The sequence below is a fragment of the Apis cerana genome, linkage group LG13, assembly GCF_029169275.1.
Source record: "Apis cerana isolate GH-2021 linkage group LG13, AcerK_1.0, whole genome shotgun sequence".
NCBI classification, from domain to species: Eukaryota; Metazoa; Arthropoda; class Insecta; order Hymenoptera; family Apidae; genus Apis; species Apis cerana.
The window spans coordinates 6,668,513-6,692,854 of record NC_083864.1 but is presented as its reverse complement, the minus strand read 5'-3'; the positions used below and the strand labels follow the sequence as shown (position 1 = coordinate 6,692,854).

The following is a 24,342-nucleotide window of genomic DNA, read 5'->3' as shown; positions in this document are numbered from 1 at the left end:
AATATTTCCTGTTCAGACTTGATCCACTGCAACTACGTAAATATACGAATAAAAGATGGTATAAGCGAAGGAGAAGTAACGTTAAGAGGTATCAAAAAAATCGAAATACGCGCCGATAGGAGGAGAATAATAACGATTAGGGAAAAGGAAAAATAAAAGCGAGTCTGGCTACATCGAAGACGGATATAGAATTCCGGTTAAAGAGGATATTAAAATATCGTCGAGTCAAACAACTCCCAATAAAGCGAAATTAATGACGTTTAATTACCGCCAATAACATTTTTCCCATCGATGACCGGAAGGGAGCCGTTGGGGAAAAACTGGACGATCGCGAGTATTGGCAGTTTTCTCCACTATCCTCGAGCACCGATCCTTACGCGAATCCGCGACCCAATAGCGAGAAAAAGGAAAAATGAAATAAACCAAGGAATAGGTACGTAACGTCTGACTAGGTATTACGAACCGTCTCGTAATTATTGGATTCCATGGAACGAGAAAACAACCGTCCGTGACTGTGTGCACGTCGACAATGAAAAATCCTTGGAGGAGAATTAATTTCCAACCTCGCGGCATCGCCCGTGTTCCGCCCTTGAAGGGGTAAGAGCTTGAAGGTTCACGGAAGTCCCATCGAAATTCCGGCGTGCACGTGGGGCCCATCAATCTTATTTATGCATATTAGAAATTGTACGCGTATATGTAACGACACGATACACGATATCTGGAATATGTATATATATATATATATATAGAAAAAAGAAAAAAAAAGAAGAAAGAATTAACAACGTGTTGTCGGGCATCAATCTCTGCCGCGATTCCGTCCCCGTGTTCGGCGACCGGTTTTTAGGCGGAGGCAACAATGTTATTAAACGCTATTAGAATATCTCGTTTAAAGAAATATCCGTCGGCCTCGTCCGCTGTACGCACGCTCTACCACAACAGTTAAAAATAATCGAGAGTTATATCGATGCAGGGATAATGGTATTTGCCGGTGTATATCTTTAAAAATTGATGGCACCGTCGAATGTACGTGCGCACCATCGATTCCACGAGAGGCATCTAACGTTAATCTCGAATGGCGACGAGTGTCACCGGAGGTGGTCCCACGATGATAAATGCGGGGCCTTAGGCGAACAGATCTCACCGATGGTGAGTGGTAGGTAGGTAGATAGGTAGGTAGGTAGCCGACAACACGCAGCGGGATACTCTTCTCGCCCGTGTGCAAGGTGGCACTCCTTGTCGAAGATGAAACGCGCTTCCGTTTCCACGGAACTCTATGTTTCGAAAAGATAGAATTTGTCTACGTCGTTGGACGAATATACGAAGATCATTCCTTGCGTATACTCCTTTTGCACGATACTCGTTCGAACGAAAGGGACGAAGAGGAATATACGCACGAGAAAGAAGGTAATCGGTATTAATAATCTCGCGAGGATAATTGGAGACACGCACATCCGAGTGGATAGAAGAAGAGTGGAGAGTTTTATATCGAATCCCGGGGAACAAAGAGCGAGCGGACAAAAGGCGAGTATCGCGACGCGGAGAAAGGAAACACTTCATTCGCTTCTGCGAGATTATAGAGGGAGAGAGAGGCGTTTGCAAACGTCGGGATGCAAAGGAGGCGACGACCGTCAGCGAGGTTCACGAGGTTAAAAATGCGGCCTTACACGACAAAAGGGAAGCCACCGGCGGAGGAGAGAGAGAGAGACGAGAGGCTCGCTTTTAAAACGCGATCCACGTGCACGCATTAGCCTTTACGAGTGCATACACGCCGCTAGTCGGTGAGGCTTGAAAAAATTGCTTGATATAAACAACAATTAAGTAGGAGTGCCGTGGATACCTTTCACGGAGGCGAGTCGTGGGAGAGCTGGTGAAACAACAACGGGAGGAAAAAGAAGTCGAAAGTAATGTATGATGCGCGGACCGAGGGACCGACTTCCTCGCGTAGGCGAAGTGCCGCTTCGTGCGCCAAAATTGGACGGGGCGCGAAGGGAAGGTAATTAGGTTGGAAGCAATTGTCCTTCGATCGGCGAGAGAACGATTTTCGAGGGACGAGATGTTTTCGAACGCGAGATACCTCGCGAAAGAGTTATTGAATCCGTAACGATTCGCTCTCGTCGGGTGTCTTCTAATTAGTTTGCCGATTCATCATCCACTCCACGCGAGAATCGCGCTTTCGCGTGATCAATTAACTCGGATGTTATTGATACGCGAGACTCCGTCGAACCGATGGCGATGGAAAATTTCAGCGGTGAAAGAAGAGAAAGAGAAAACGTCGAGAACGTGGAACCTTTTTTAACGTTAAATCCAGGCAACATTTTTAGACACGGATTGTCTCGGATACTTATCTTGGGAAATCCTCGTGCGAACGAAGATTCTACCGGCAGATAAGCGGCCGACTTTCGTGAGAAATTATCGGCGATGCTTAAACGCGGTTAAGGAACTTTTAACGTCGGCTATTCTTCTAAAAAGATTTCTACGACCGCGATCGTGAAATATATATTTTTCGGGTCGGGTCGTTCTTTTTTTTAAAAAAAAAAAAAAAAAAGGCCACGACTTCTGGTTGGTTTCGCCGGCGAGAGCGGGATTATTTTCTAGGCTCCATGCGCATGGTTTGCATGGGGGTTGCGAGTTGGTTTAAGGGGGCGGGTCGCATCCCCATGACAACGGTCGGCCTCGCTGATAAATCGACTTGGTGCGCGGCACATCGGTACCACCGTGAAATGCGATTCCAGATTACTTGGAAAGTTACGATCCTAATTAACGATCCACGAACGCACTCGCTGCTTAAATTACCGCTTTCGTGGGCTCATGCTTCGGTGCACTGGAAACGAGTTCTGTAATTCAAAACTCTTCTGATAAAGTTCCTTTAATAATCGAGTCGACTTAAAATGACTTTATTATAAATTAATAGTTTCGACCATTGTCCGGGACCCGTGAACCCGAGATCGATCCCTCCCACCGACATTTCCCGATCTTTAAAAACACACTTTTCATCGTTGAACGATACGATGGTTGGTCGGCGTTGATTAAAGAACCATGACGCTGTAAAACGTCGGCCAGGGCAAAAACGTAACTGCTTCAGCCAGCCGTGGAATCGTTCGATCAGAGACACTTTCTGCGGAGATACAGTGGACCACGAATCGTTCCCTCTCTCTCTCTCTCTCTCTCTCCCCCTCTCTCGTTCGTAATCTCGCGCGCGCACACAGTCACCGTGAGATTGTCTGCCTTCCCAGAAATTTTCCGCGGAGTTGGAATGGAATATGAAGTCGCGGCGCGCACTTGCAAATGTATCGCAAATTGTCGTTGCGAAGTGCTTAATGCAGGAGGCGAGAGGTGGTGGCCGTCGAGGTGGCGGCGGAGGACGAGGACCAGGAGGATTGGGGCGAGGAGACGCTCTTACAGTCGAAGGGAGACGAGCCATTTCGACGTGCCCGCCCACGCTGGAATTCGAGGCTGACGTCACGGGCATAGAGAAACCCGTCATCTGGGCGAGGAGGATGACGACTAACGCGACATTCCTAATGGCCCTCTCCTCCCCCTCCCCCGCTAATGTCGCCCGTAAAGATAATCGAGCGTGAGATCTTCGGCCGGCTTTCTTCGCCTCGTGGATTTCCACGGGAATCGCGAAACGATTTTCCGAGCCGGTTAGCGGTTGTGCAGGTGCACAGCGCTGTCATCGAGGGATGCGCTTCGTGATGGAGCGCTCTTTGAAGTCGGTGACGTTTTCAAATCTTTCCTCTCCTCTCTCCCTTCGCGCGAATATAGTGATTTATGGATTTTATTCGTTAATGCAGGATACGGGGATTTATATTTGATTGCGCACTTTCTTTTTCTTCCCCTTCCCCCTTTTTTTAGCTACGGAAATATTCCGTTTTTTCGTCGCGCGGGACGCGCGTGAAAAATTCAATCGCGATTTCAAATTCTATTTGGAGGAGTTGTATTATAAGGTAATTTGTAGGTTGGAAGGTAACGAACGTGGTTAAAATTTTAATAAATATTTGTTAGTTTGTTTTTAACGTTTGTCACAACGGGGAGGAAAATGTGCATCGGTGCATTGGAATCGCGAATGCAGAGGCGCCGCCGCGATGCAGTAACATAATGGCCCCGACAAGCCGTGAGGGGTTGGGTCGGTGGCTCGGTTGCCCTCAAATCATCACGGGGGTGTGAGGAAAATGACGTTCGGCCACGCGGAAGTAACGCGATAATGGCAGCCATGAAAGGCCCCACCACGATATCTGCTGCTTTGATGTCCTCTCCCAAAGCTGCCCCCTCCCCCTCAAAATCCATTCTTTTCACTAACACTTTAAATCCTTGAACCCACACACCGTTGTCGATCGTTGCTTTATCACGATCCTAAACGACCTAACCGTCTCGATAAAAGTAGTCCCTCCCTCCCCCCCGACGCAACCTCGTACACGTAATTTATTGCGTACAACGTAACATATATCTCAATTGCTAAACAGCTATTCCATAATAAGAGTGATCATCATAATATTAAATGATACAGTTACAAACTGGAGATTAAAAAAAGGGGTGAGGAGGGAAGCAGAAAACGAAGAAATTTACTCGACTGAAACAAGATGCAATTTTCTTCTTTTTTAAGTAACTACGTTGTCTTACTACTCTTTCCTTTCCTACACGTGCGACGTACTTCCATTATCTCCAAAATTTAAAAAAAAAGAAAAAAACAAGCTCGCGAGAACTAGCTAGAATCACCAAGATCGCAAAGTTTCTACAATTACCGAAAAAACGTGCTCAACAACGTAATTAATATCCGCATCTAATTTTTCGTTATTTTCGTTCCAATTAAATTCGTATCGTAGTCGATAATTTCCAAAACTCGATTCAACGTTGAAACGGATGAAAACGGATTAAAATCGGGGTTTTAAAACACGGAACGGATCGATTCCAAAAAGCGGTTTTTAGCGGCGAGATGGAATAGCAGGAGGCTACGAAATTACATCTCGAAGCGGGCTGAGGTCGCAGTCTACCGGAACAGAGGAGACTCGTCCGTAGTCGCAGTTTGTCGGCCAATGGGACCAGACAGAAACGCAATCGCAATGCAGGCCAATCCCTCTGCCCCGTTCGTCCACCCGCTCGCTCGCCCTCCCGTTCCCGGTAATGACAATCATTACGGGGAATGATTGCAGCGTCGGGTCCGCCAGCGCGCCAGCCGCTATTGGGGGATGGAAACCACCTTATAGAGTCTCTCCTCGGTCCTCGATGCGAGCGGTTTGTCACATGCTCCCGCCGTGCCAAAGTGTTTCCTTTGCGCCGTGACGAAATCGGTGAAGAAAAATCCCTGTCCCTTTCACGAAACGAACGAGGCGTTGGTTGCTCGATACGCGTCGCACGCTCGATGCTTCCAACTATTCCACTCCGCGAATATTTCGAATATTTTATGGAGCGCACGCGTGGATTTTTCGTGCAACGACGAGGATGGATTTCGCAACGATCAAAGCCTCGGGTCGCGGCTTCGAAGAGAGTGTCGAAGGAACTGAGGTAAACTTTGTTGTTGTGATATCGATTCGAAGGAAGTGACGAGCGGAACGAGGAGTGTTTGTGTTTGGACGACGAAGCGACGGGCAACGCGCGATGGAGATATCGGTGTAAAAGAAGTGTAAATATTATCAAGTAGCTGCTATCGGATCGTATCTGTTGAAGGATGATGTAATTATCGCAAGATTTTTTTCTTTTTTTAGACGTTTGTGCACGAGAGGAGGGGAATTTATTCGTATCTAAGATGGTAAAATACACAAGATATATGTATATACGAATGTAATAGGAGGACACGACGGTGATGTACGAGATGGCAGAGAAATATGGCGGTCGTTCGACCACGTGACCCTTTTTTATATCTCCAAGGTAATTGAAAAAAAAGAGAAAAATCTAATATGTATAATCTACGTACGCGTTTATTAATAAGACGTCTGTCTAACGATCGACATCTTCGCTTCGATCAATTTTCCGATTCACTTACTCCATTACCGTGCAATTCAATCGAGACAGATGGGCGAGCCAATTATATTGTATCTCCGTTTAACGCCATCAATCACTGGAGATCCGCCAAGTTTGCTTAAACTTCTTCTCGCGATCGTAGCCTAGGAGTTAGGCGCCGATTGTCGTTCGGAAACAGATCGTTTTCTGCCCTCCGCGAACTCTTTTCTGCGGATGGGGCGCAAAAAGTCTCTAAACCGATAATGTTTCGTCGATGGATTCGAATGCGTCGAGATAATATTCGCCGAGATAAGGGAATTGGACGGGTATTGATCTCGAAATCGATAAAACATCAATGCTTGTTAACAAGGATCGTGGCGTATCCACGCTCTCTTTCTGTCGAATAGCGTAATAAACCATTGATAATCGTTGGGCGCAATCATCGATCGAATGAAAAGTCCTCGCGTTTCTAGGAAATTATGGAATCGATCGGTTCGCGAGTTATCCGGATCATTCTTGCGAAACCCTGATTTCTTCGGTGGCAAAAAGCGTGGTCGCGAGACCGGTTAGTGCTTTAACTGGTATCGAAAGAACAGATTGCAGGAAACGAAGGGATAAAAAACGCGGGACTGTGTGCTTCGCGAAGTGAGGGATAGATCGCGGGAGAGAGAGAGAGAGAGAGAGAGAGAAGAAAAAAAACGGTTAAAATTGCCGTCCGTTTGAGAGGAGCTGCTCAATGAACGCCGGCACACATCTCTCCCGATTGTTTTCACCCTTCTTCGACGAATTCTGTATAATTGCGCTCGGACGTAAATAAAGATTATCGCTCGAATGAACGGCGAGGGTTGGCGAGGACGAGGTGCAACGCGTACAACGAACTTTTTAATCGTAAGAATGATCATCGTTGCCCGAGATAACAATTTCGAGCGATGGATTCGCTCTCGCATGAAGAATCGAGAACGATTCGAACGGACGGATTTTTTTCGCGAACCGCGAACTACGCGTAGTAAATTCTATCTCGATACTGATCATCCCTGTGCGCGCGCGCAAAAAAAGGAAAAGTAAATAAACAAATAAGAAAAGCGGCGATCGATTTTTCTGAACCGACCTTCGTTCCTCCGCCCCAGTCCAATCCAGTTTTCCAGCCTATTTAATCCGGTTCCAGGACTTTGACTTCTCGTCAAAGTATCGGTTACAAAGTATTCGGATCGATCGCCGGGAGGGTATATTTAAAGACGCAGAGGAAAGAAATTCGACTGGGACGGTGACCGGATTCACTCATACTATCGCCGCGTTCTGGAAATGGAATACGCCGCGTGTATTATCCGCCGAGTTTCGCTCGCGTGTGTATGCGTATTTCTGGGCGCGTTCGGTTCTCGTGTGCGCGTCCTTTCTCGCCGCGGAAAATATAATGATGGCGAGCGAGCGGAGCTGCGAGCGTTCGTTCGTTCGTACGTACGGTCGAGACTCGCGTTGGAAACCGGCGATAAGGAGGGAGTGTCTACTGCCGCCATAATGATAGCCCTGAGCGGCTCTCTGACTCCGGTACACCGGTGCACCGAGCCGCTCTGCGCACGTTGGATCGGCTATACATCGTTGTAGCGGCTGTACATCGCGCCGTGTGCACATGCATCGAACCGCTCTCTGCACGGCATCCAGGCACGCATGCACGCGTGCACGCACTTTACGTGTCGCCGGCCATCCACCGGAGGAGAGCTCGAGAAGGAGGGAAACAATGAGCGTGTTCCTTGCCGTGTTGCAACTCGTCGTTCCTCCAGCAACCTCGCCCTTCTCCTTTTTTCTTTTCTTCTCTCTCTTTATCTTCGTACGAACACCTTTCGCGTCTGACTACCCACGCGGTTCGTGCGTTCCCGAGTCTCTGGGGGCGAGGATATCTGTTTATTTATGAACGAATTTGCCCGACGAACGAGTCAGGAATATGGGACGGAGAGGAGAGGAGGAGGAGGGAGGGGATGTCCTCGCGATTTCTCGTTAACACTGTCAAACAATATTACTTTATGATTATGCAAAAGGAATACGTTATATCGAGAATTTTATACCGGTTTCGTATATAAATTGCAATAACTGGTATCGCGATAGTTAAAACACGGGCAAACGATCGCCCAGCTCGCAGGGGTTAATCTCTACCGTGGTATCTCGTTCGGAGATTTGTTCGAGTCGATAAATTAACCCAAAGGGGAGGTAAAGAGATAGAGATAGAGAGAAAGAGAGGGGGGTTAGGGCGTTGCGTAATAACCATTGGAAATTTCGAAAAATCGTGGCCGCCGCGTGGCCGGTCGTTCCGCAATTCCCCGATCGCAGAAAAAGAGGAGGATTCCTGATCGAAAAACGGCCGCGTGTACACCACACCCCGAGTTTCTGGTACCGCGGCATCGCCACGAGGGTTACACCGGGTTCACGAACGGCGTAGCGGGGTCCCGCCATTGGTCGGGTCGGTTCAGATTCATTAGCACGCGAACGGCGATTGGCCGGCCGCGAGGCTATCGTCTTTTTGCTTTCTGCCCGCGTAATGACGTGCTGCGCGTCTCGGCTTATATGCAACCGAGCGATCGTGCATGGCAGATAGGTTTTGCCGGTGTCTGCATGTGCATCGTCCACCACAGGCGCACCCATCACGCGCGTGCACACACCACGTTCCCGCTCGTCGGTGTACGTTCACACGTACAGCAAGCTGGAAGATACCTCGAGGGGGGGTGTGGAGTTACCTGCATCGCAAATGGGTCTCCGCCACGCAGCTCAGCCCCGAGTCTCGAAAGAATATATATATATATATATGTTCGTTTCTCATCGCACCCTCGACGAGTCGTCGATCGTTCGAAGGGGAAAGTCGAAAATCGCTCGATCGAGATCCCCAGATTTCGCGAAAAAATAATTACCGAATTCGTATATAGGCAGAGACGACGACGGGAACGACGACGGTGTTGAAATTCGATTGCAGGGGATGTGCACGCGCGCGCTGATCGCGGCTCACCTCCATTTTGAATTCTTGTTAACCGCGAACAGGGGTGGCGATGGTCGCCGCGCCGCGAAACCATGCCTCTTACTCGGTTGCCGAGCACGATTACAATAACGTCGAAATTGGAATGCGAATAAATGTGCCCGTTCGACTTTGATACATATCGAAAATCGAATACACGCGAGGACGTCTTTTGTTTTCCTTTTTTCCTTTAGTCGATTAACCTTTAACCGTCGGTCGAGTTGCGATTCACTCGCACGTTATATCGAAGGGAAAATAATATCGTGTCGATATGCGCGTATCGACGATCTATTTTTACGCCCACGCGTTCCATCGCGATCGAAACGTTTTCTTACCGTCTCGCGGCGAACCTCGATCGTTCCCTCCCGTTATTTAATTACCGATCCAAACCATTGTTTCCTCTTAACGTTATAATCGAGTGGAGAGCCGTGACTCTTAAATCGGTCCTCGACGATCGCAACGCGCGACAGTACACCCCTATGTATAGTCGAGAGGGTTACGCGGCTGCTAGGGTGAGTTTGAGTGCTGTAAGAAGAATGTGTCGAAAGCACTTCGCGGAGACCTTGCGACTAATGCTTTGGAAAAAACCGTTCGTTATCGAATCGTCGTCCTCGCTTTACTTATCGATTTAAAAATTAGGATCGGTATCCATTTTTTATCTTATCGAATTTTCCATATATTTCTTTTTTTCTTTTTCTTTTCTTTCGGAATACCCGATTCTTCGTCGAGTTTTTATTCGATACGTCGCTCGAGCTTGGCTCAGTGAAGATTACGTAAAAAGCGACTAATTACACGTTTGCGCACGATATTGCTTCTAATCGCGCGTTCGAAAAATTCTTTGTTTCGAAAAATTCCCGATCGTCCTTTATCGTCCCATTATCGTTCGTTCTTCGACACGTTCATTACACGTTTCGCTGTACTTGCCGTGCACCGTGGCGTTTCCCTCGTCGCTTCCCTATTTACATCTCCAACGATGCAATTCACATTGCGTTTGCCGTAATTAACTCTGCGACAACAAACTGATGCGTGTTATTACCTTCAACTTTTCGCCTTGCTTAATAAATACTCTCAATTAAAGCGTGTCAATGGCATAGATAGAAATCTTTATCTAAGACGAAGTTCTTTATCGAAACGCGCGTCTGTTTTGGATCCGATCTTCCGTTTCCATTTGAACGAGATTTCAAAGATTGGGCAGATTTTTTCCCCGGGAAGAAAAACGAATTTGAAAGGAGAAAGGAGTTGGGGGAAGGGGCGAGGATCCTTTCTTGTCCCGATACAAAATGGCCATTGAAACGTGACTTCGCGTTAGCAGATATGGATCGCGCCTTCCCTGGAGGTCGGAGGGATCGGTGTAGCGCACGGGTAGAAATGGTGAACTGCCGGAGGACGGGGTTGGTGTCGCCATGGCAACAACGATCCCTCAGTAGCCGAGCCCTCCTACACCCTTCATTCAACTCTGCCACCCCTGTAATCCGCTCCAACTCCAAGACAGCCACTACGCAATTTTCGTGAGAGGATACGCGTTCTCGACGCGATGTCTTTTGCCTCGGCAGGGATCGGTAGGAAAATGGAGAATTTGCTAAGAAACCGATCGTATCTCTCCTTCTCCTTTTTTCCCTCCTTTTTCTTCTTCTTTTTTCACCAACGTTTCCACGCAAGATAATTCCACGTAAGAATTCAAAGCTTAGAAAATCACGCGAATCGTCCCAGCGTCCGGGACCGATCGATCGAGGCGTTTGTTTCATTGCTTCGATTCGGTCGGAAGAAACTCGCGAGAAAAGGCAAGTAGTTCGGCTCGCCCTTTAACGACGTCTAATTAGTGGAGATGGTTAAAAAGGATGCGGTTTAAGGCGGTAGTTATTCAAATCCTTTGTCAAGGATCTAACGAAGCGACAAAACGTCGCTTTAATCGGCAACTTGGTCAAGTCTGACCCAGATAAATATTCATGAGCGGCTCCTTGGGTGCTCTATCGAACATTTCTTCCCGCTACCGTGTCTCGTCCATTCCTCCACCCCTCCTCGCGTTTGTTAATTATTTTTCGACGTCCCGCTTTATCGTCGCATCGTGGCGAGCACAGGGCACACATATATACATATACATATATATGTGGTCTTGGATATGTAGGCGAAAAGTCTGGACGGAGTAGGGAACGGCCCCCGGGAACAGCGTGGCGACTCTTATACTATGTATATCGTAATATCGTCGGCACGATTAACATAATATCTTTGCTTCTTTCGTATTCAAAATGGGCCACCACCACCAGGGCCGTATAATGGTACTCTCGATCCGTGTTTATACTAATGCTAGGTTCCCTGGGACGAGCTCTAAGATCATAATGAGGCTTCGATCGAATTAGGAAGGCGGCGGGTGACTCCTCTCCCGTGGTCTTCACGTTTTCTTCTTCTTCTTCTCCTTCTTCTCCTTCTTTCTTCCTCCTCCTCTCTTTCTCTCTCTCTCTTTTTTCAAGAATCCCGATATACTTTTCACGGGCTGCATCATCACGGCGGAGGAGCGATCTACGGCGACGCAAGGGATGGTGGACAAGTTCTTTTTTTCTCCTCTCGCTTCTCCTCTCGCTACGTGGATATTAAACGGCGTTTCACGGAACGCGTCTCGGGACCCTTCGATATTAGAGGAGACGAGTCGTTATGTACGTTCGACCGATTTTCTAATTGGTGAAAAAAAAAGAAGGGCGGGATAGAAAGCGGATCGCTCGATCCAAATACGCTTTTTCAAAGTATCGATAGGCGTGGGGGATGGGAGAGAAGGAGAAAGAAAGAGATAGAGAGCTTCGTTGAACGCGTAACGCGATGCTTTATCGTGTATTATAAAATTTTCGTTTCGAGGGAATAGGGGGAGGAGAGAACGATATATGCCTTCTCCTATATCTCGAATATTAAAATTTAAATATCGATTCTTTAGAAGATATGGAACGGGGATGGAAGAGGGAGCGAACGCGAGAAAGTAATTTCTCGTTGGTGGAAAATCAACAGTTTTTCCGCGAAACGAGCTTAAAATCTCCCCCTCGTCGGCCGGAGAAGTGCCATTAGCGGCGGCGGCGAGTACTTTAGAAGCTTCCAGCTTCCCCGCTCCGTTGCATCTCCGAGCTTTCGAGTACGGCAACATGGATGTCGTCGTTGGCCGTTGTTCTCTTAACGTCAACGGGCGCTCGTAATATTGCACCCATTTCGACGAGTTTCTGGAAAGGGAGGATCGATTCCTCGTTTTCCCCTATTTCCAAATCAAAATCATCTACTACTGATATACGTATATATACATATATAGCAATTTCCAAAAATATTCGTCCATCTTTATTTCGTTCTATATCGATTACAAGCTCGAAATCACTGGCTCCAACGTTCCACGGAATCCGATAATTTGAAAGGAAGATCAAATCGAAGATATTTTTATTAGAAGAAGAAAATTGTCGCGAAGGACCCGAATGAAATCTGAATATTACGATATCTGTCGACGATAAAATTAAGTATCAGAATATTAACGAGATATACTACTTGAAAATACAAATCCAATCTTTTCACAACCGATAGCGTGGGAAGAAAACGCGTTCGTCACGGAAGGTTTAAAATGTTGTTTAAAAAAAAAAAGGAAAAAGGTTTTCAAAAATTCGTCGAATTCACCTCGACGTTTTCACGGGAGGATAATCCATTGGCGGGAATGGGAGGGGTGGTAAAAACCGGGAGAGAAGCAATAATGCGCGTGCAACGTGTGAAATCGCGCGCCGGGAAACCGAGCGTTTAAATCGCAACGGGTCCGCGAAGCGAAGCGACCGGCCCGATCCAAGGCGAATTCAGGATTAATGCGTTTTTAATAGTGACATAACTGCGCCGCTCGTTCGCGCTTTTTCCACCCTTCCATCCCTCCCTCCCTCCCCCTCTTTCTCGATTCATCGCGGTTTTTACATCGACGACGAGTGTTGCCGGTCGTGCGCGCCGTTTTCACCATCGTGGTGGAACACACTTGGCCGAAACGCGCATTTTTAACGATCCGCCGCGGTTAGGAAGGGTGAAAGAAACGGAACAACAAGGAGCGGAAAATCGCGTGAATACATTATACAACGAGAGCGCTCCACTTTCTTGCCTGTGGGATCGCGTTTTGCAAGAAAGTCGGCAACGCCCTCCTGTCTGCGTTTTACACGGAAACGATTCCGGGCGGAATCGACGCGGCCAATTTCCAGCCGAGAGAAAGCTCGCCGATCCACCGCGACATTTCGCCGATGCGAAGGCGTATATATATATTTATATATATTATAATTTTGCTGTGTCTTTCGGGAGAGACGGAGGATATGATGGAAAGGAGAAGCAAGTCGCTTGGATAGATTACATCGAGGTGAAATTTTCTCTCTCCAAGAAATTATTTTCAAATATTCCTTTTTGCAACAAACGAAAGTTATAAGAAATTTTGAAGAAACATTTGAAATGGTCGAAATTTCGAATCGAAGTGCACTTTAATTAGCGTTTAGAGAATATCATTGGGACACGGTATTTTATTTCACGACACTTTCGCGTAACAATTTCTCCCCAATTTCATCCCAATTGTAATCTCTGCTCGCGAACACCTTTCGTACCTTAAATTTACCCAAATTTATCTTGATTATTAGAATCAAGAAAGGATATATATACATACACACACACTTCACTTCGTAAGGTTCGAACGCTTAGATTGGTAGCAACCACGGCTTTCTTTATTCTGGCTCACCGGTTCATCGAAACAATTTTGAACCTTCCCAAGGATCGTTACACTTTCGCCTCGCTCCTTTCCACGAGATTAGATTCGCCGTATTCGCCTTATAAGCATAAATTGGTTTCGATAACGTGGGGCTGAATCGAGGCGAATGCGTCGAGGGGAAAGAGAGAGAAAGAGAGATTAAAAGTTTCTACGCAGGCCCGGGTCACGAGATAATGAAGCCGGCCCGTGTATGATTATTAGAATCAACCGTGTCTGTCGCGCCTACGATTTGTTCGTTTTCTTTTTTTTCTTTTTCCTTGGAAGAAGAGGAAAGAGAGAGAAAAAGAGAGGCTCTTTTGAGGTTACGCCGATGCGAGGCAGGTGGGGAACGGGCGCGATACCGATATCATAGTTTTATTCCTTCCACGAGTGGGGAAAAAATGTAATTGGCCCGGCCGAATTCTATCGCTAGAGGATGGAGGGTACGTAGAGGGAGAGGGCATCGGGAGGGATGCACGAAGGGGGATGAACGAAGGAGAAAAAAGCGCGTGTGCGAACGGGCGACCGTTCGTAATAACAATGATTAGGAACGGACCATGGAGGGAAAAAAAAAAAGAGGTAGAAGAGGATCGAGTCTTGTCTCGGCTCCATCTCAAAATGGCGGCTGATGGATCGAGCCACGATGCAACCACCGTCCTCCTATAAGATATTCGAATTTCATCGCGAGAAAAGATTCTGTCTCTTACGATTCTGGATACGATTCGTATCGGAAATATACGATCCAAATGGAAGAACGATCGATTTTCGTATCGGTGTGGTAGGGAAAACAGGATCCGCGTGATTCGTGCAACTCGTCCTCTTATCTTCGTATCCCGGCGTAGGTTAAATCGAGGGTTAACTCGTCGTCGTCGTCGACGTCGCCGTTCTCTACGTTCACGTTTTTGCGATGCGCATACGGCCCGAGGAAGGAGTCGGTAAGAGGAGAAAGAAGCGGAGGTGAAGGAGGAAGAGGGTCCAGCATTGTTCGCGGACATTGTAAGCATGTCCGGAACAAAGAGCGGTAATCGACCCGTGTAACATTTATAACGTAATGGGAGGGCCTCACCGGCCCATAATAATATCAATTACGGGGCAACGGGAGAAAGTAACAGAAAGAGAGAGAGAGAGAGAGAAAAGGGAGGGTGGGGAGAAAGAGAGAGAGAGAGCGTATGCTGTGATGAAAGAGAGACGCGAAGAGGGAGGGGGCAAGGCAGAGGGTTTTAGATCGGAAGAGCACATTGGCGACGCGGATTCGCGAATCTGTCGGCCAGAAAATTGACCAACGAACCCTCTTCGGTCAGCCAGCCAGCCAGCCAGCTGTCTTGGGATGAAGAAAGAAGGCGTCGTGACGCTCTCGTTAAATCAAATTGAAGGGATCGACAAAAATCGTGTGTACGTTCGAAGGGATGATTTCTCGATTAGATTTAGAAATCTCATAATTATCCGATAATTATTTCTTCGTCTATTAACTTGTTTTAAGTTCACTGGATTTCAAATAATAGTATGCACTGCAATTTCTAGAGAATCAGACTCTATTTCCATTTTTCGTTATCCTCCATTTATTTTTTGTTATTTTCTCTTATTTTTTCCCCCGAATTTATCTAAAATTTCCATAGAAATTTCGTTTTCGAGGCGTTGAAAGAAAACGAAGACACTCCGGATCGATACTGTGCGTAAGTGAATCGCAATTGTCGTCGGAGGTACCGAAACGGTGCCGGGGCAAGGTCAAGAAGGTATCGAGGAGGGCCTGAGACCCTTCGTTTTTTTAATTTCGCTCTCTTCTCGCAAGGTTTTGTTTAATGGCGAAGGCGGTAACCGCGCACAGGCCAGCCGACCAATGAGAGGCCGACTGGAAATCATACGCGGGATCGCCGGCCGCACGGCGGCCTCCGAGAGTGGAGGTGAAGTTAGGTTAGGTGAGGTTATGTTCGCTCCCCGCGTCTCCTTAACATTCGACGGGCCTGTCCCGGCACGGCATCGTTCTCGCAAGAGGTGGGGCTCCGTCTCTTCGATCGGCGTTAGGCATTTCTTCTTCTTCTTCTTCTTCTACCTCTATTTTTTCCCTACCTACACTTTTTCTCCTCCTTCTATTTCTTCTTCTTCTTCTTCTTCTTCTTCTTCTACTTTCGTCGCTCCGTCATCGCCTCCTTTGCCCTTCCAATACTCCTTGACGAAGGCCTGTTCACTATACTTAGCATTGCCTTCGTTTTAGGACCACGTGAGACGCCGAGATAAAACCGCTATCGTGAATGCAAGTGGGGGCGGCGTGGCTGGTTATCGAGCCTATATATCTTCAAGACCATTTCGTAATACTGTATTCATTCGAATATTTCGAAACAATCATTTCACTCTGTTATTTCAGCTTTGTCCCCCTATATCTAACTCTTACGATTTGAACTATGATGTCAATTATTCTTCGATCCGTTTACCCGATTACCCGATTCGAATGGAGGAAAAACGATCCAATTTCTGAGAGTTCGTTTTAAATTGGAACATTTTCTCGAATAAACACGGTATAAGGTAGCCACGACGATTTCGAGGCTCGATTAGAACTGGTTTAGATGTTAAAGGGAAACGTTTCGGATAGAAAACGTTTCCATCGATGCCTCGTTACAAGTACGAGGATGCATTATCGTCGGATTGGGTTTTCACTTCGCAGCCTCTCTGCTGCTCCTGTCCTAATAATCGGGTTATCGGCCATCGATATGTCGAGAACTCTAATTACATTCTTCTGTGTTACTGCTTAAACCGTGCTGCGCGGCCAATCCCCTTCTCCTCTGTCAATAACGAACAAAGCGTTTCGCAATTCCTTTCGAGTACGAGAAATTACAGGTTACGTTCGAACACGTGGGAAGTGGAGGAGCTCCTCGAAGACGAAGAAACTCTATGGTTCGTCGATATTATAGATCCGACGATTGCGCGTATTTATCGATGTTGAATTAATGAGTCACTGTTTCGAAGTTTCGGTGCAAATATTTCCTTCCGTCCGAGATGAAAAATTTCGCAACGATTTATCAAAGATCGCGAGACGCGAAATTGATATTAATGTTAACACGATCTATCTTCCATCTTTGATTTTTTTTATAATCTTTTTCATTTCGTCGAAAGACACGAAATTTTCAATAATTTGACTCTATACGAAGCTGATCCCAAATCTCGAATGCTAGATTTGCGATTCCAGAATGAGTTTGTGATAAAAAGAAAAAATGAGGAGTAGCGTAGAATGCCACTTACGCAATTTCGTTTGTAATTCAATGTTCAATTATCAACATTCGTGAATCTCTGTTCAACTATAAATATAAAAAAAAAAAAAGAAAGGAAACAAAACGGAGGCCCGATAAACCCGAAAGGGACAGATTCCTCCCCTGCTTCTGATCGCGTGATTCTCTCGTTTACTCTCGGTACAACAATCACGTGACAATGCGTTTCTCGCGTGCCCCATCCCAAGTCCGATTAATCCTTGATCTTTACATGTACGGGTGCATCGACACGATTAATTATTAATCAGATACAACATTATTAACTTTGTTAATCAACGTTTTTCTCTCTTTTTTGTTCCTTTCCTTTTCTCTTCTTTCTCTTTTTTTTTATCGAAAACGAGTCGAGATTCCATTAAAAGGATTGATTCGAACGGGGGATATTTCTTTTTTCCTCCGTACGAGATTCTCATTCACGAACCTTTCCACGAACTAATAACGCAATACTGCTTATTATTAGACGAGAGAGGCGTTCGCCGAGATGATCGACAATCGAGATAGAAAAAAGGAATCCATTGATGGAGCCCGCATACGAACTTGGTCGATTCCTTTTTGTGGCTATTGATCGATGGTGACCGTAATTTTCAGATCGCGTGCCGCATCTGAGTCGCCGCCGCCGCCGCCGCCGCCGCCACCTTCCTCTTCAATGCAAACCAATGTTATCGGAACGCGGCTCTTTCTCCTCAAACTCGTGTCTTTTTATCATATTTTTCACGCGGCCAACTCGCCCCTACCGTCCCCCTACCACCGCCGCGATGCATAAAGACGGCGATTACAGCCGTGTTTGTAAGTTCACGACCGATTAATATAATTTCTCGCGGCGAGAACAACGTAACGAAAACGTCACGAAAAAGACTCGTTGGCAGCGAAGGGGGAAAATTCAGATACCTTGGTCCTTCCTCGATCTCGTTAAAACGTCGAGAATATTTCCCCTCTTCCCTCGTCACTTCGTATATATTCCTCGTTAAAGGAGAAAAAGAAACGAAACGAAGGAGAGAGAGCGAGAGAGAGAGAGAGGTATTGCATGTGCAGGGCGCCGACACAGCAATCACGTTTCCGTGTTCTTTTCTGTTGCAGGTGCAGCGCACAGGGACAGGGGAAAAAAGAGAACGAGAACCTTGAACCAATCGTAAATGGCGTGGAGTGAAAGCGGTCGGTCTCCGCGGTTTTCCCAGAAGAGCGCGAGCCACGAAATTATCGACCTGTAAATCGGAACGAAGGATCTCTCGTTTCTTACTCTCTCAGGGTATATATATATATATAAACCTCTATGTGTTACGGAAGAAAGAAAAAAAAGCCGAATGCACCGAAATGTAAAAAAATCGAGAACGGTACCAACTTCGAATCGGCGAATTCAGACGTTACGTTACGTTATCCCCAGGAGCACGTTTATCCTCGCATCAATCCTCGTGCGTCGAAACGAGGCTCGATGCGATTGATTCCCATCATCCATTTGACGGATTGCGCATCGTCTAACGATGTTTAGATATTTCAGAAAATGATTGGTGGAGGCCTGCCCTTTCGAAGATCCGTATCGGAAACGTTATTGCACAACGCTACGTACGAATGATTGATGAGAGAGTGCACTACTTTCTGATGCGGTTTCAATAAAAACGAAAAAAAAGAAAAAAAAAAAAAAGAAACTGTCTCATTTATTTTCGACGAACGATAAACCCCTCTTGCAATGCCCCCATCTGGATTAATGGGTTACCGTTATCGTATCTCGCTCCTCTCTTTCTTTCTGCATTCCTCGATTCGGTTATTACGGTAATGGGGAAATAAAACGGTAGTAGTGCTCGCCCACGAGAGAAATCGTTACGTTGCGGAGGAGGACGAGGAGGTTGAGGATCGGCGAGAAAGCGGCGTGGGGGTCACACCTCGTGGGGGTCGATCGAAGAGAGCGAGACGAGATGGAGCACGGTGACAATGTACCCCCGTGACTCGATTACACACGAGGTACCGTTAATCATCCTTAATAGCGCGCGCATAATAGCGCGAGTACGAGATACGATCGGCCACGGTGGATTCGTGATTCCACGCTCCTCCAACGATCGTTGTCCTCCCACGTGCACAGGGGCCGTGTCGCGCACAGGATGCGTCCAATGGTGAAATGAAACGAATTCTCCGCGGTTCAGAAGCTTGCGGCGCCGGCGGCGGCCAGTTTCAGTCAGAGTTCAGTGAATGGGCGTACATGAAGACAATCCAATCCCGCTCGATTCCCGATTGGACGTCGCCTTCTAATTGAGTCATCGTGTCATTAGTAATAATCGCGCGTGTAACGGAACGAACGATCTCCTCTCGTTGCAAGGAGAGAGAGAGAGAGAGAGAGAAGAGGCGGCGTGAAAAATATGGACGATACACCCTGAGAAGATGGTGCGTACATCGATGCCCAATTAAGCTCAATTACAGGCACGGATAATGGGCGAGCATCGGTGAAAGAATGATTATTCCGCGAACGGTTAGGATGATCGACCTTGGCTGATTTTGCGCAAGATCGATTTGCGCAGGATAGAAGGAATTATCGAATGGAATGGAAAAATGCGATGGAAGGGAAAAAAGAATGGTAAGGTGCAGGAAGAAAATTGAAAGGAAGGAAGGACGTAGGAGATTGGAACGCGATGATTAACTGGCTCGGCTGGAGATTGATCAGAATCGTCCCCGTTCGGAAATGTTAGAAAAATTAAAATCTAATTGGAAAATTATTAAAGCGAAAATATTTGGTGGACAAGCGTACATACACGGGCTACGTATACACTTGTGGCCAACAAATGTCCTGTTACTTACGAACAATGGAGCGTATATTCATCCGTTTCACTGGGAATTCGAACAAAGAGGACCTCGCATTTTCGGAACGAGTTACCGGAAGATCGCGTGCCGTCGAAATATTCTGGAAATATGCTAATTACCAGTTAGTCAGTTTCTTGTGGCATTGCGCCGGTTTCTACGATCGCTACGATTGCCTCCTTTCCTCGCGGTTCACCTTGTCTCGAGCTTTTGTCCCGTGTTCTTTCGTGCCTCTTTGTCCCGGTTTTCAGGCTTGTTCTTCTACTTTTTCGTGTCTCTGCACGAAACGCGATGCGACGCCGTTTACATTCTTTTTCCTCCAGTTTGAAGAACAGGATTAATCCTCTTACCCAGCGATGTTTTAATCAAAGAAATCGCGTATCACGTATCCAGTGTTAAATAGGAGATCCACAATTCGCGAATCCAATCCCACGAATTAATTCTCCCCTCTTAATATCGATATATATCAAGTTGCATCGAGTTCCTCTTACAATTAACTATTCGACTGCACGGATATATATATATATATAGTTATAGTTTGAAAAGAAGAAAGAAAGAGAGAGAAAGAGAGAAAAAAAAGAGTCCTACCTAGGCCACCTAGCAGTCGTTTCTCTTTGTTGCGCGCACCGTGCATACTTTCTGTCTTCACTCCCATTAATTAACCAACCACGCCGTGTACGCGGTTGCTCTCCTGTTTCGAGAATGAGGAGCGACCCTTGCGCTGTATCGCCGGCCTACAACATCCGCCCTGAATTAATTGAATATACGGCTCGCGTTTACACGCGATACGGAGCCAGCCTTTTGCGAGTTGACTAATACCGGGCTTCGGTTCGTATACCGGGGAAAATTAAAAATTCATCGGAAATCGCGCGTAGGACGGCCTACCTTGTTCCCGCGAAACCTTGTGGTTTCGTGCGATTCGTGGCACCCACAATCCCCCCGCGAATTGGGGGGAACGGAAAAAGAAAAAAGAAAAAAAAAGATTTCTTGGAAACTTATCCTATCTGAATACGTCATCTTAATAAACGCGTCGAGAACTCGCTTCCTTTCCGAGACTCCTTCTCCGATTCTCTATTCTATCTAAATAGAAATTAGGAAAGTCAAAGTTTCGTTTCTCGAATGGATGGATCTCTCCGCTTCGACGCGTCTTCCAAACATCTTCCTCATTCTCTTCGAGCACACGGGTGAAATCGTGACGTTTGCACCTTCGTGTGTACGCACCTACGAGGCGTTGTATGGAACAACCGGAAACGAGGGCAGGTCTATTATCGCCCTGGAGGTTATACGAGCTAGCCGAAGTTTCATCGCCACGGAGTTCCAGGTACAGCAATATGTTGTTTTATGGTGCAATCATCGGCACGGTAATAATCATTAAATCCGAAGCTGTGTGCTTCAGGCTCTCCTCTCCCCGCCGAACGAGCCCGTCGTTAGTCTCAGATTGATTCGTTCATCTCGATCACGCGTGTTGCTGTGATGATATTTAACGCGATCGAATATTCTGAAATCAATTGCATATATATATATATTTCTCCGGGAAGAAAAGAATCTTTTTTCGGAAAAAAAAAAAAAAAATTACCGAAATTGAAAAATTGTGGATAACGTCGTTCATCGACTTTCAATCGAGTTTAAGAAAAGGAGCGCTCCTTGTCGTCGAAAAAAGGAATTACAATTTAATTCTCCTCGAGAAAAAAAAAAAGGAAAGAAGATCGGAAGATTGTTCGAAGGAAGGAAGTTTCTGCTATCCAACGAATCATTTTCCTTCGTCTCTGTGACAAAGGAAAGAAAGAAAAAGAGACTAGGGGAGCGGTTAGTTAACGATGGCCATAATTGCGGTTTATTGTCTCAATAAATATATACGACACAGAGTGTACGAAGGCAGAAGAAGCTTGATCGAGTTGCTTCCTGGGATTTGAAATCAGGCGGCGTGTGTCCGCGTGTATCAAGGCACAGTTTATGGGCCTGGTTAATATGGTTTATGGCGTTTCGTTCTACTCCCCGCGGAACCGGAAGCCGCCTAATGATCTGCCGCCTCGAAAGATGAAAAATGACCGAAGATCGAATAACGATCGAGGAGAGACGAAAACGCGTCTTTCCTCTTCGAAAAATTATAGCCACGTATTTATAAAGACAAAATACATATATATATATATATTCACAATTATATTTCGCAAAGAAGAATGATTTATTCTGACGGAAGAAGATGTTGCCAAGAGAACGATACCTCAATTATTTCGTCTCATGAATTTCCAATTATATTTTCTATTTCTTTTTTTTTTTTTTTTTGCTAAAATTGTATCATCGCACCGATATAATCGGTCATAATTTGCTCAAAGAAGGAGTGCGAAGGAACAATTTATCGTCGTTATGGTCATTGGTCAGCTGTGTGGTAACCATGTAATATATCGTTCCATAATAAACGATCAAGGAGACAGGAAGCGTCTCAACAATTTGCCATATATGTGCCTGCTTCCGCTCTGAATTCATCGATCTCTCGGCTCGGCGATTGATAATATTTGACGGCGTTGTTTCACGCTGTTAATACAACACTTTCCAACCAACGTGTCCATTCAGCCAAGAATCATTGCGCAACGCGAAATAATTAACTGAAAAAGTAAACGACGTAAATGTTCCAGTTTTCTAATCTTCTAACCACACATAGACGGTTTACGCATATGAGTTTCGCCGATGAGTGGCCATTAGAAGTTCGTTATCCTTATCATAATTACGCTAACGTGGTTCAACTTACCGTGCACACGAATTACCGCGAATCGTTGGGTATCGTGTCACTCTATTCGTATAATCTAATAATAATTCATATAACGTCTCGCGGACGTGATGATCGGAAGATAACGAAAATGACGAACTACGCCCGTGTAATACCGAGCGATGGAAACGAAAGTTGAAAACTACTATGATCGTACTAACTAACAGTAGATTCATTTTTCAATCTATTCGTTGGCCGAAAGGGTGATATTTCTCGAGTAATCGGTGCAACAGAAAATGAAAATTCTGAATAAGTTCTGGCGTTAGAGAATAAAAAGAAGTTTTCATTTAGAGGAAATTTTAGATCTTGGAAAAATTAACTGTGTAATTATTTTTCACTTACGTTATGTTATATATATATATATATATATTTATATTATGTTGCGTGAATATGTTCGATTACTATTCCATTCATCAGCTTTAAAAAAAAATAATGTTCAATTCATTATGTGTTATAATGTGTAGAAAAACTGAAAATATAATTCTATCTAAAATATACGAGATATTTTTGTAACGAACCATTTCTAGGTACATTAAACTTTTATTTTATTTTACCAATTATATAAATTATCAATTATATAAATATATGAATTACATTAAATACTACTAAAATTGTACTAGAATTAAAACGGTTCAAGGAAATCGAAACAATTTGTTTATTATAGTAAATGCATTCTTCCAGATAGCGTAAAGTATTAGTCTTGTCCCCGGTTAATTCTGTTTGAACTTAATGGCAAGGACAGCCTAATTGATCTATGCAATTACGTTCCGATGGTGTAAGTGGCGCTAAGTGAATACCGTGGTGAAGGCCTTGGTTTCTCGTAAATTATCGGACAGTAATTTGAAGCGGTGAAAAAAATAAAAAAAAGAATAAAAAAAATAAAAAAAACTTCGACGAATCTTTTCGATCGAGTATACGTGCAACTCGAATACGCACGATAAACTTTTTTGCGCAACTTTTTCGCACCGACAACCTTTTTTTTGCCTTTATGTTGTCATTTTATTATTTCAATTTACCAGCATTTTCCTTGAAATTTTCCCACAATTCGTCAGATTTGATCGCGATTCACGTCTCGATTTCACAACAGCTCTTTGTTCCATTGCGCAGGAGAGAATTTTGGAATCGAACCAGTTCGAGCAACCCTAGCATTAAAGCCCGACTTATTTTCAGCCGTAATGACAGCTCGGGAAGCCATCTTCAATTTCGAGGATTTCGAGATTGGGATCAGAAACGCACACCGTTCGACGCTTTCCAAAGTTTAAAAAATTTTCACATTCGTCATCGAGAAAAATTGGAGAAAATTTAGAACATTGTTGGAACGTCGATTATTCGTTTATTTATAATTGGAATCGAGGCTAGCGGCAATCGTATTATCGATAATCCGATTGCCATAACGCGAGAATTCGATGAAAAAAGATGGTCTCGACACCGCGAGAGGAATAATGCATTAACCATAGATCGCGGTTGTCGCGTCGGGCTGTCTTTATTTCACCGAGTGCTTTTTCCGGTAAACGGCATGATGGATGCGACGGGAAGAATGCAGCCGACTCGGCAACAAGAAGCCAACCTGCGCATTCTTACATAACAATTGCGAATTCAGCTTAATAAATTATGACACGTCCCATTGGGGACAAGCACCGCTGCAACTCTCTCGTGTTATTTTAACATCGTGGCGACGATCGACGGGTCGCGGCAACGATTTATCCGTCGGGAAAAAGGGAAACGTACGCCGAGGCGGGATACGAAGTGGATAGTGGCGGTTTCCTCGTTCGAATATCGAGGAAATGACGGAGTGAAAGGGGGAACTTTCTGAAATTCTTTCGACGCCAGTGAAATCAGCGGTTTCATCGACGCGCTGATGGCCGCCTCTGAAATT

General features: G+C 45.5%; 1 long non-coding RNA gene across 1 annotated transcript; it reads left to right on the top strand.

The window, feature by feature from the left end:
* Positions 1–5,055: 5,055 nt before the first annotated feature.
* Positions 5,056–22,959, top strand: LOC107996182 (uncharacterized). Its single transcript, XR_001765742.3, has 3 exons — positions 5,056–5,620; positions 5,703–5,865; positions 17,996–22,959. It is a non-coding gene; the product is annotated as an uncharacterized LOC107996182 (long non-coding RNA).
* The last annotated feature ends 1,383 nt before the right edge of the window (positions 22,960–24,342 follow it).